This window comes from Cnephaeus nilssonii (genome assembly GCF_951640355.1).
Source record: "Cnephaeus nilssonii genome assembly, chromosome: 17".
NCBI lineage: Eukaryota > Metazoa > Chordata > Mammalia > Chiroptera > Vespertilionidae > Cnephaeus > Cnephaeus nilssonii.
In genome coordinates this window covers 45,235,370-45,247,476 of record NC_137088.1, presented here as the reverse complement: position 1 = coordinate 45,247,476, position 12,107 = coordinate 45,235,370, and the positions used below count along the sequence as shown (strand labels likewise).

Below are 12,107 nucleotides of genomic sequence, written 5' to 3'. Positions count from 1 at the left end.
CTATGGAAGGTGCAAAGGGCTTCTTAACATGGCAAAGAAGATGTAAAAGACTACTATCAAGAAAAACAGCCCCATGTACTCTAGAAGATGACAAAGCCCAGAATGGTGTAGGAGAAAAGCTGTTGCTCCAGAGAAGAGTTCCTGGCAGAACCAATGCAGAGGCTCCCAAACACAGTTCCAGGCCCAGACCCAGAGCCTGCCACTCCTACTGGGGCAGTGCAGTCGTAGTGAACTCGGCTGCTGTGTTAAGATCCCTTGAAATGGCGCTGGTCTGGGAGTTATGGCTAGGGATACGTGGGAAAAGTGAGGTCAGGAGATATGAGGCTGCCAAACTCCTGTGGTTCTCATCTATTAGTGTCTCAGATCATTTCAGCACTGCTGCAGAGTGGTTGGCTCAGCAGCTGAGAAGTGCTCCTGACCAGGGAGGAGGTGGAGATAAATTTGGTACGGAGTATATTTTCAGGGAATGAAGGGCTGTGGCAGGAGAGCTGCTCTCAATGCAGAGAGCAGTCTTTTTTCACTCAGCATAATGATTTTGAGATTCATTCATGTTGCATGTACCAATAGTTCATTATTTTTATTGCTTTTATATGGCTACTAGAGGCCCGGTGCACAAATTTGTGCACATTGAAAGGAAATTGATTAGAAGAAATATTTTAGAGGCTGGGGAGGGACCTCGGGAGGTTGGCTCCAGGGCATGTCTTAACATGATACCATCTCGCCCAGTCCCTATCAGCCAGACCCCAGCAGCAAGCTAACCTACCAGTCGGAGCATCTGCTCCCTGGTGGTCAGTGAGCGTCTTAGTGACTGGTTGAGCAGTCAACTGAACCGTCGTCAGACACTTAGCATATAGGCTTTTATATATATATGTAAATATATATATATGTATATATAACACAAATATCTACTCACCTGTTGATATTTGGGTTGTTTCTAGTTTTTGGCTGTTACAAATAAAGCTACTGTGAACACTTTTGTACAAGTCTTTGTATGGATCATATATATCCTCTTACCATAGAAATTCCTAGAGTGATATGAGTGGGATGGCTAGATCATATGGTAGGTAAATGTTTAACTTTTAAAGAAACTGCCAAACTATGTTTTCAAAGTGTTTGTACTAATTTGTTTCCACCAGCTGAGTATGAGAAAGTTCCAGTTTCTGTACATCCTAGCCAACACTTGGTATGGTCAGCCTTTTTAATTTTAGCTATTCTAATAGGCTTATAATGCTATCTCATTGAGATTTTAATTTGCATTTTTCCAGTGACCTGGGATGTTGAACATCTTTTCATGAGCTTATTAGTCACCTGTATATGTTCTTTGGTAAAGTGTTAATATATTTTGTTCATTTTAAAAATTGAGTTGTCGCCGAAACCGGTTTGGCTCAGTGGATAGAGCGTCGGTCTGCGGACTGAAAGGTCCCAGGTTCGATTCCGGTCAAGGGCATGCACATTGGTTGGGGGCACATCCCCGGTAGGGGGTGTGCAAGAGGCAGCTGGTCGATGTTTCTCTCTCATTGATGTTTCTAGCTCTCTGTCCCTCTCCTTTCCTCTCTGTAAAAACTCAATAAAATATATTAAAAAATAAATAAATAAAATAAAATAAAAATTGAGTTGTTTAATTTCTAAAGGTTGAGTTTAGAGAATTTTCTTATGTATCAAGTTCCTTTTCAAATATATAGTTGGCAAAGATTTTTCCCAATTGTGAGTTTTTTTCAGTTTCATGTGTCTTTTGAAGAAGTTTATGAATTTCTGCACAAATTTCTGCTTGGCTTTTGATTGTGATTGTATTAAACCTATAGGTAAATTGGGATAACAACTTAATGTTGTTCTCTGGTGCGTGAACAAAGTATGTCTCTCCATTTATTTAAGTATTCTTTAATTTCAGCAATATTTTGTAGTTTTCAGGATAAAAATCTTTCACATCTTCTGTCAAATTTATCCCTCAGCCTATTGTATTTTTGATGCTATAAATGATACCATTTTTTAAAACTTCAGCTTTCAATTTTTCATTCAACTATTCAGTTCAAAATACTAGTAGATAGTTTATATTTATACTGATCTTGTAGACTGCAATATTTCCCACTAAGTTCTGTTTTAGTAGCATGCCATAAATTCTGATATTTTATATTTCTTTTCATTCAGTTCAGAATACCTTATTTCCTTTTGGATTTCCTTGATCCATGGATTATTTAGAAATGTTATTTACTTATCCAAATAGTTGTATATCTTCTAATTAAAAAAAAAATTAACTAATTTTTATTTTTATTGATTTCAAAGAGGAAGGGAGAGGGAAAGAGAGATAGAAACATCAATGATGAGAGAGAATCATTGATCGGATGCCTCCTACATGCCACCCACTGGGGATCAAGCCCACAACCCCAGGCATGTGCCCTGACCAGGAATTGAACTGTGACCTCTTAGTTCATAGGTCGATGCTCACCCACTGAGCCACACCAGCCAGGTGCCAAAATGTTTTTGTTACTGATTTCTAACTTTATTACACGGTGGCTTGAGAACATACTTGTTATGATTTGAATCCTTGTAAATTTATAAAGATTTGTTTTATGGCCCAGAATATGGTTTATCTTGGTAAATGTTCTGGGTACACTTGTGAATAATGTATATTTTGCTGTTGTTGGGTGGAATATTTTATAAAGGTTAGACAGGTCAAGTTTGTTTATATCCTTGCTGACTTTCTCTTTTTTAAATATATTTTTTATTTATTTCAGAGAGGAATGGAGAGGGAGAGAGAGATAGAAACATCAATGATGAGAGAAAATCATTGATTGGCTGCCTCCTGTATGCCCCCTACTGGGGATCAAGCCCACAACCCAGGCATTGTGCCCTTGACCAGAATCAAACCCAGGATCCTTCAATCTTCAGGCTGACACTCTATCCACTGTGCCAAACTGGCTAGGGCTGCCCTTGCTGATTTTCTGCCTACTTGTTCTAATTAGAGGTTAGTAAAATCTCTTGATTATAATTGTAGATTTGTATATACTTTGTTCTGAAATCTACTTGGTGTGATATTAATAGAACTCCAGCTTTCTGTTGACTAGTGTTAGCATGGCATAGCTTTTTCATCGCTTTATTCTTAACCTATTTGTGACTTTATATTTAAAAACTTTTCTTGTAGGTAGCATATAGTTCTTGCTTTCTTAACCAATCAGACAAAATTTGCTTTTTAATTTACACCATTTACAATGAATATGATTGATATGGTTAGATTTGAATCTATTATCTTGCTATGTTTTCTATTTGTCCTATCTTCTGTTTATTTCCCTTTTCCTTCTTATCTGACTTATTTTGAACCAATAGAATATTTTTATGATGTCATATCTCCTGTGTGAGATTACTAGGTATAACACTTCATTATTTTAAGATTTGTAGTACAGTATACATTTTTAACTTACCGGATTACCTCTAGTGATATTATGCCATTTAATGTATAGAATAAGAATGTACAATAGTGTACTTATTTTTCTTTGCAGACTTTATATTCTTGTTCATGAGTTTTACATGTTATAAATTCCATAATACATTGTTATTTTTGTTTAATTTTTTAAAGTTTTAAATAGTAAGAAAAATTCTTGCATATACGTTCTTATATTGAACCTTTTCAGTGTTTTTATTTCTCTGCATAGATCAATATGATATAATTTTCTTTAGAGCTGAAGAACTTCCTTTTAACATATTTTGTAGTTCAGATTTGCTGTCAATGCATTTTTCAACTTTTGTGGTCTGAAAATATCTTTATTTTGCCTTCTTTTTCAAATGTGTTTTTTCTGGATATAGATTTCTAGGCTGTCCCCCTTTTTCAGTATTTTAAAATGTTGCTCCACTCACTGTATTTTTACTTGTATATTTCCAGTAAGAAGTATGTCATATTATCTTGGTTCCTAGGTAGTTAGTTAATAAGTCTATTTTTCTCTGGCTCTTTTAAGATTTTCTCTTTATCACTAATTTTGAGTTATTAGATAATAATATGCTTTGGTATAGTTTTATTTATGTTTCTTGGGCTTTTACCTCACTGAGTTTCTTGATCTTGGATATACAGTTTTATAGTTGTCATTAAAGTTGGAAATGTTTTGGCCATTATTTTTTCAGGTTATTTTTTCTGTCCTCTGTCCATCCCTTCTTTCAGTTACTCATGTATTAGACTGCTTGAGGACCTACAGCTCACTGATGCTTTTCATGTTTCTTACTCTTTTTATTTAATTTTGGAGAGTTTCTATTGCTATGCCTTTAAGTTCATTTATCTTTCCCTCTGTATTGTCTAGTCTGCCATTAATTCCATTTGTTATTTGTCATCTCAGACATTGTAGTTTTTATTTCTAAAAGCTTGGTTTGTTTTTATGTCTTCCATGTTTCTGCTTGAGATAATATCTGTGTCGGTTCTGAGTTGGTTTCAATGATTATCTCATTATTATGGGTCATGTGTTTCTGCTTCTTTGCATGCCTTGTCTTAGGTTAGATGCTAGCCTTTTACCTTGTTGGGTCTTGGATATTTTTGTATTCTTATACATCTTCTTGAGCTTTGTTCTAGATTGCAGTTAATTTTGTCAGGCCCAAAACAGTGCTCAGTCTAGAATTAATTATTCTTCACTACTGAGGTAAGACCTTCTTGAGTACTCTACCCACTGTCCCATGAATTATGAGTTTTTTTCAATCTGACTGGTGGGAACAGGCATTGTTCCCAACCAAGCCTGGGCACTGTTCCATTTGATTATTTCTTATGGTTCTTTGCTTTGGGTAGTTTCCTCATATGCATGTACTAACCAGTTCTCTGCTGAATCTTTCAGGGGAGCCCTCTGCAGATTTCTTTCTGTACAGGGGCTTTTTCTTTCTATGCTATTCTCTTTGTAATTCTCTCCTAAAGTTTGGTTTCCCCAGACTGTCAGCTCAGAGTTTACCAAGCTCCCCCTCTGCTCCCTCTTTCTATGCTGTAGCCTAGAAACATTCTCGGGGCAGTAAACAGGCAATCTCAGGCTAAGGGCTCAATGCATTTGTTTTCCGTCTTTAGGAATCATTGCCCTGCACTGCCTGGTGTTCACTGTCTTCAAAAATCATTGTTTCTTCTCTTTTATTTGGTTTGTTTTGTTTTCATTTTATGTGAGAAGGTAAATCTGGTCAATGTAACTTGATCTTGATTAGAAGCAAAAAAGTCCAGCAATCTGATTTTAACAAGCCCTCCACGTAATTCTGATACATGTTAAAGTTTAAGAACCATATAGATATATAAATTTAATGTTAGGTGATTATTCACTAACATTATAAATCATTTGCCTTGAAGACAGGATTATATGAGTCAGTAAATCTAATTTTTGGAGAAAAAAACACTTTTGTTTGTAAATCCTCTCATTTCTATGTGTTTTTTTCTTTTTTTATTGATTAAGGTATTACATGTGTACATATCTTCCCATTGCCCCCCCACCCCACTCCCATACAAGCCCTCACCCCCCCAGTGTCTTGCGTCCATTGGTTATGCTTATATGCATGCATACAAGTCCTTCGATTGATCTCTTATCTACCCCCCCTTCCCAACCTTCCCGCTGCAATTTGGCAGTCTGTTTGATGCTTTACTGCCTCTGTATCTATCCTTTGTTCATCAGGTTATAATGTTCTTTATTATCCATAAATGAGTGAGATCATGTGGTATTTTTCTTTCATTGATTTCTGTGTTTTGTAGCATTGAAAATATGTCAAACATTTCAATTACTGTAAGACATTTCAAACATGTATACAGATGGAGATTTGGGCAAGGAGAGGAAAAATTTGTAAAATGACCTTATTTCATTAATGTTGCTATGGTACAAAGTTGTCTTTTAGCTTTAACCTATCTAATGATTTCTCTAGCCATGAAACTATTATAAATGTTAGATGGTAAATACAAATCTTAGTAGAATTAGTGGCCTCAAGATATATTCCCATTATAAAATCATTCTGCTTTAAAGAATTCAGAAAAAAAGAGTACCAGTTCTTCTGGAAGTTAGGAATGTGATTGCTATGAATCCTTTGAAGGAAACTAGTCAAGGAGTTATATTCCTTGTTTTTAAAAAGTTTCCTGCCAGAAACTAAAACAGGTTAAGGGGGAATATTTTAAATTAGGGAAGTAGGTGAATGTTGACTTAGTCAAGTCAGGCAGACTTTATACTCTTCCACGTTAGCAGTGTTTACCCAAATTATTAAAAAGCAAATAAAACACTCCTAGGAAAGATGAGGGCATAGATCCAGTTATACAGACTTTCCCACAATATCAAATGGAATAAACAAAACTTTTAAAATAAAGAACTAGTAAAAGGCACTGAAACTAGGGGCAGGTCTTAACCTCATGGCAGAGGCTTAAGTGGCTGAGAAGTAACAGATTGGGCAAAACCAAAGACTCAGGGAATTCACATACCACTCCCCTCCTGGGAGAGAAAATGGGTGGATAAGACTCTTCATAGAAGCACAGATACTCTTTCACTATTGCAGGTAAATAACAATGTCCAGAGAACGTGAACTTTAAACAAGATCAGTGATGAGTTGTCAGATAATGAGATAAAAATGGAGTTTACAGAGGTTGGGGTGGGGTGGGGAATAAGGGCAAAAATTACACTATTATACAACAAGTGGACTAGAAACAGCTGAGTAATTCTTGCAGAGAACAAAGGAAATGACATGGATTAAATTGTTTAGAGGATCAAATGGGATATAAGTACAATGCTTGGCAGATAGTAAGTGTTCAATAACATTTATTGTTGCTAGTAAATATTAGCACTATTTTAGAACACATACTCTCAAGTGCTTTGAAAATGTCAAAAGAAGTTTTACAGTTTACTTAAGAAGCTGCCCAAGGTCTAATTTGAATGGGACATAAACAATCAACAAAAACATTACATTATTAAATTTAAAGGACTGGAACAAAAATATACAAAAGATGTGGTACATTTATACAACGGAATACTATGCAGATGTAAAAAAGAAGGATCTCTTACCCTTTGAGACAGCAGGGACGGACCTGGAGAGTATTATGCTAAGCGAAATAAGCCAGTCAGAGAAAGACAAGTATCACATGATCTCACTTAATATGTGGAATCTAATTAACAAAATAAACTGATGTATAAAATAGATCCAGAGACATGGAACAGACTAACAAATCTCAGAGAGAAGGGGGTGGAGGGGCAGTGGGAAGAGATTAACCAAAGAACTTATATACGTATATGCATAACCCATGGACACAATAGTATGGTAGAGGCTGTGTGTGTGTGTGTGTGTGTGTGTGTGTGTGTGTGTGTGTGTGAGGGAGGGAGGGGTTAATGGGGGCAAAAAGGGAACATCTGTTATACTTTCAACAATAAAGATTTTAAAAATTGGATGATGAAAACATATCCCTAGTGTAGTGTGCTATTTATGAGCTTTAACATAACATGCTTTAACATAACATTTTCCTCAAATTTGTCAGGATTAAATGAAGTATAGGACTTAGTACATGACAAGTGATTAATAAACAATAGCATTTCCCCCCTTCTGGGACTCAATTTTCTCATTTTAAAAAATAAGAAAGCATTATTAAGTATAATGGTTAAGGGTACTGACATCAGAAGACATGGGTTCTTATCTCAGTTCTGCTTATTATCTGAGACCTTGGGCAGGTTACTTAACCTCTCTGACCCTGACTTTCCCTATCTTTACCATAGAGACATTTTAGTTGGCCATTAACATCCTGTTTTATAACTTCCATTGGCCACTTAATAAGTAGCACCTCTTAAATGGAAATCTGAAAAATTATTTTATCTTTTTATTTTTGGTTTAGGATTTGGAGGCTAGAGGTGGAGGTCAGAGTTTTTTCCATCTATTTTACTTAAGTAAAGAGAAAACATGAATGAAAATTTAGAAGAAGGCGATTCATTTTCATTTGTCTTGAGAAACAGAGTCAGTTTGAAATTGTCTTAAGGAATTCTATATAAAACTGAAAAAATTATTTTAAGGACTTCTATATAAAACTGAAAACATAAAGGCTACTTAAAGACTACAGATTTTTTTTTAATCTAGCAAGCTTTTAAAATGCAATTTTAAGTTACTCAACTGTTAAGCAACTCTTCACATGTATCTCCAGTACAAAGGACGGTTCTTCTCAAGGGAGACAGTCTGTAATTGCATTTAACAACAACAACAACAACAAAAAGATTAACTAGGAAAATGTGGGGGTCTCTCAGGTAATTGCGAGTCTTTAAGTTATTACAAAATAAATAGTATTTTGCTTCACCCCAGTAATAAACATTTCTATTAAATTGCTTAAACAGTTTAAAAGTATAAGTGCAGAAAACAGATTGCTTTCCCTTTGCATTTTCTTGGTGGTGTTCTTTAAATGTTGTATATTTAGTTACATTTAATTTTTGGAAAGTTTTAAAAAAGGCAGGATAAACTCATTGTAGAGTCCAAAATAGCTTTATCTTATATGCACCTGAATAAAGAAGTTTTTGCTCTGGATTGCCCAGGGTCACTACTGAGAAATGAGTTTCTAAAGGGTAGTTCTACCAAATGGAGCTTTACCTAACAGGCTGTCAACAATACAAAACAGCTTACTCTTTTTGAACTTTGCAGGTTTTTCTTATTCAACCCCATTCTGCAGAATGCACCAGTTGGAACAAGCAACTACAGAACACCTAGAATGCCACTGTTAGGAAAAAAGATTAAATCTTTATCCTGGCAATGGGTCTAATTTCTCTCCTAATTTATCATTGTGAATTTATAAAATGTAGCAAAGCAAAAGCAAAATTAGAATATCTGGGCTAGTGATCAGTGAGGGAAACATGGGGAGATTTAAATATTACTTTTTAAAAAAGATTGATGCTTCCAATTTTCTCCATTACAAACAATTCTGTAATGAACTTCTTACAAGTAACACATAGCAAACTTGAGGGAAATTTTCATTACGTCAAATTCCTGGAAGTGGAATTTTTGAATCAAAGAGTATACATGTTTCACAATTTGACAGATAAGTTAAGTAAGTTATTTTACAGGCATACAATGGAATGCAGCCCTTAAAAAGAATGAGTTAAATCTAAAGTACTGATATTTTTAAATGTCCACAGTATATTATTAAATCGTAAAAGGAGTTACTTCACACTGTAAAATCCCATTAACATTTATATAAAGATGTTAGTATTTCAGAGAGGAAAATCTGGAAGAACATATGTCAAACACTGATTAACTCATTCATCAAATTTGAAGATTACTTTTTACATTATGTAAGTAGTGCATTGGTAAATTCATCTTGTAAAAATAAATTTAATACAGATGCACAAACACTGTACCAAAATGTTCAAAAAGTTTTATTCATAAAAGCCCAAAACTTTAAACAATCCAACGCTCATCAACTGGTGAATGAATAGAAAAATTTGGTATCTCCACACAATGGAATACTACTTAGCAATAAAAGAAAAATAAACTATTGATGTATGATATAACTTGGATTAATCTCAAAATCATTATGCTAGGAGAAAGAAGCCACACACAAAAGACCATATGATTTCATTTATATGAAATTCTGGAAAGGGCAAAGATATAGTGTTAGCAGATCAATGGTGGGCTCGGGGCTGGAAGTGAGGATGACTTATGAAGGAGTATGAAGGGACTTTTGGGGGGCAATAGATATGATTGATAGCATGATTCTGGTGTTGGCTACATTACTATATACATTTGTTAAAGTTTATCAAATTGTATATTTAAAATAGGTGAACTTTATTGCATGTAAATTTTATACATATAGATTTTTTTTAAATACCCACTTTTATTTTTATTGATTTCAGAGAAGAAGGGAGAGATAGAAATATCAATGATGAGAGAATCATTGACCAACTTCCTCCTGCAGGCCCCACACTGGGAATTGAGCCCGCAACCCGGGCATATGCCCCTACCAGGAATCGAACCGTGATTTCCTGTATCATAGCTCAATCACTGAGCCAGGCTGGCTGGGCTTAATAAAGTGGATTTTTAAAGTACAGATAAAGCTCTCTTTTGACTACCACTCCCAAACCAGGTTCCCTCAGGCTCTGGGAAGGCTCCCTCCTCTCTCTATACAGGTTAAACAGGTAACCACTAACTATCACTGTTACAGATTCTACTTCAAAGTTCTTGTGCATTTACACATATACCCGGGGAAATCTACACTTTTATATTTCTTTACAGTACTGTCATTATTTGGATTTTTCCACTAATTGTATCTTGGAGATCTTTTCATTAGAATTTATAGTTCTACATCATTCTAATTCTTGATAGTATCCCATAGAATAGGTATACTATAGTTTATTTACCAACCCTCTATCATTTAACCATATATGAGTGTCATGGTGTGCCAAATCCAGGGATCTGGATGCACTTATCAGGCGGAAGGGTCTCGCTAAAGTCTGACTGGAAGTGACAAAGCGAGGCATTGCGGGACTTTGTCTCCCAGTACGCCTTGCTAATGATATATAAAAACGGACTAGCCATGGCTGGGTGATTCAGTTGGATGTTGTGATTCATCAAAAAGGTTGCGGGTTTAATTCTCATTCAGGGTGCATACCTAGGTTGTGGATTCATCCCTGGTCAGGGCACTTACCAGGGAGGCAACCCACGGATGGACATTTCTCCTACTGATATTTCTCTCTTTTCCTCTTCCTCTTCCTCTCTCTCAAAAACAAAACAAAACAAAACAATACACACACACACACACACATCCTTGGGTGAGGATTAAACACACACACACACACACACACACACACACACACACACACACACAACAGACTAGAGTCCTGCCTTTTGGTTTGTTTTTAAAATTATTTTATTTTTTGGTTAACAACTTTGCCATACAATTCCTCATTCAAAGTTTGCAATTCACTAGTTCCAGTAATTCATAGAGCCACGTAACCATCACCACCATCAATTCCAGAACATTTTCATCACCTCAAAAAGAAACCCTCCACCCTTTAGCTATAATCCCCAAGCCTCCCATCCTTCCTAGCCCCAAGCAACCACAAATCTGTCTCCATAGATTTGCCTGCTCTGAACTCTTCATACAAATGGAATCATAGGATATGTGGTCCTTTGTGACTAGATTTTTTCCCCACTTAGTGTAAACTTCTCAAGGCTTATCTAGTTTGTAGTATACGTCAGTGCTTTATTCCTTTTTGTTGTTGAATAATATTCATTGTATGAATGTACTACATTTTGTTTACTCACTAGTTGGACATTTGAGTCATTTCCAATTTGGGCTACTATATCCATCCTATATAATAAAAGGGTAATATGCAAATTAACCATCACTCCACTATGCCCACGATTGGGCCGGAGGGAGGTGCGGGGGGCGGGACTCGAGGTGGCCGATTGGGCCGGTGGGAGGAGCGGGGGGAGGGGACTTGTGAGTACCCTCCCCCCGCTCCTCCTGCTGGTGCGATCGGCCGCCACGCTGCTGAGCGGGGACTGATGGGGCCGGCAGAAGGCGCGGGCGGCGGGACTCCGGGTGGCCGATCGCGCCGGCGGGAGGCACTCCGATTGGCGGGTGGGCAGAGCCAAGGCCTGGGTCCCAGGTGCTAGAGGAAAACTGGTGCCGGTGGAAAACTGGTGCCAGCAGCCAGGTGAAGGAAGGTCTATTGCACAAATCTTCGTGCAATGGGCTTCTCGTATATATATAAAAGCCTAAGAGACCTTCACTACTGGATGGTAGCCATGACATACACTGACCACCAGGGGGCAGACGCTTAACACAGGAGCTGCCCCTTGATGGTCAGTGGGCGTGCCCACAGCCAACCTCCCATGTCCCCCGCCCCCACCTCACCTGGCCCCCTGATTGGGCCAGTCGGCCAACCTCCCGAGGTCCTCCCCACAACTGGTCAGATTGCTGGCCAGGTTGAGGGTCCCCACCCATGCACGAATTTGTGCACCAGACCTCTAGTTATGAATAATGCTGCTATGAATATTTGTGTACAGGATTTTGTATGGACATACGTTTTCATTTCTCTTGACTATATACCTAGGAGTGGAATTGCTGAGTCAAATGGAAAGTCTATGCTTAACTTTTTGAGAAACTGCCAGACTGTTTCCAAAGTTCTTTTACCATTTTATGTTTCCATCAGCAGTGT

General features: G+C 37.0%; 1 pseudogene across 1 annotated transcript; it reads right to left on the bottom strand.

Annotated features, from left to right (window-relative positions):
* On the bottom strand, positions 1-10,421 carry LOC307113449 (ATP synthase F(0) complex subunit C2, mitochondrial-like; annotated as a pseudogene). Its single transcript has 2 exons — positions 10,302-10,421; positions 1-488 (listed from the first exon to the last, which is right to left on the bottom strand). The product of its transcript is annotated as an ATP synthase F(0) complex subunit C2, mitochondrial-like (transcript).
* Between the last annotated feature and the right edge of the window lie 1,686 nt (positions 10,422-12,107).